The sequence below is a fragment of the Mastomys coucha genome, chromosome X, assembly GCF_008632895.1.
Source record: "Mastomys coucha isolate ucsf_1 chromosome X, UCSF_Mcou_1, whole genome shotgun sequence".
Lineage (NCBI taxonomy): Eukaryota > Metazoa > Chordata > Mammalia > Rodentia > Muridae > Mastomys > Mastomys coucha.
Genome location: NC_045030.1, coordinates 41615558 through 41616819, shown reverse-complemented (window position 1 = coordinate 41616819; position 1262 = coordinate 41615558). Strand labels below are relative to the sequence as shown.

General features: G+C 39.4%; 1 long non-coding RNA gene across 1 annotated transcript in view; it reads right to left on the bottom strand.

The window, feature by feature from the left end:
- Window positions 1–1262, bottom strand: part of LOC116092079 — a 25488-nt gene that overhangs the window by 23145 nt on the left and 1081 nt on the right. The window lies entirely within an intron of this gene.

The following is a 1262-nucleotide window of genomic DNA, read 5'->3' as shown; positions in this document are numbered from 1 at the left end:
TAAAGTCATTCACCAACTGTTTCAATGAACAATGGTTCTGTTTGGAGGATGGCACAGACATTAGGTGACGGTAAGAATTTGGTTCTTTATCAGTGTGCTTTCTTATAGAACCCAAGACCAACAGCCCAGGGATGGCTCTACCCACAATGTGAAGAACCCTTGTCCATCAATCACTAATTAAGAAAATATCCCCACAGATTGGCCCGGAGGCAAATATAGTGGAGATATTTTCTCAGTTGAACTTCTCTCTTCCCAGACAACTCTAGCTTGAATCAAGTTGACAGAAAGATCTAACTAACCAGTACAGTGATAGAGGATACAGAGGCTTGCTGTAAAATGCTGTCTTCTAGATATGACACACCTGTTGCACACACCAACTCACTACATAAGACATTAGTATGCATATGAGATCAATCCAGTGATGCCAGTCAACAACCCAGCAGGCAAGACTAATATCTCCTCAGGGCAAATAAATAAATAAATAAATAAATAAATAAATAAATAACATTCCTAGAAGTTGGGGGTGTATATTATCCAAATATATTGTGTACACGCACGCAATTGTTAGTAAAGAAGTAAACAATACTGAAAAAATAAAAAAATGTAATTTAAGAAAAGAGGAGGTACTGTCTGGCCTATGACCATCTACATGTTTCTTTGCATGACAACCTCTCCTATCATGTTAACAGGCCATATCCTGTTCACTCGTTTTTTTATTTTTATTTTTATTTTTTTTAAGATTTATTTATTATATGTAATTACACTGTAGCTGTCTTCAGACTCTCCAGAAGAGGGGGGTCAGATCTCATTAAGGATGGTTGTGAGCCACCATGTGGTTGCTGGGATTCGAACTCAGGACCTTTGGAAGAGCAGTCAGTGCCCTTACTTGCTGAGCTATCTCTCCAGCCCCTATTTTTATTTTTTTAAGATTTATTTATTTACTTTATTTATGAGTATGCTGTCATTGTCTTCAGACACACCAAAAGAGGGCATAGTATCCCATTATCGATGGTTGAGAGCCACCATGTGGATGCTGGGAGTACACTGTAGCTGTCTTCAGACACACCAGAAGAGGGCACCATCTGATCCCATTACAGATGGTTGTGAGCCACCATGTGGTTGCTGGAAATTGAACCCAGGACCTATGGAAGAGCAGTCAGTGCTCTTAAACTGCTGAGCCACCTCTCCAGGACACATCGTGTTCACTCTTTAAGTCTCAGTTTTAGTTTCTTTGTTTGGTGGTTTTGTAATATTGTTTCCTC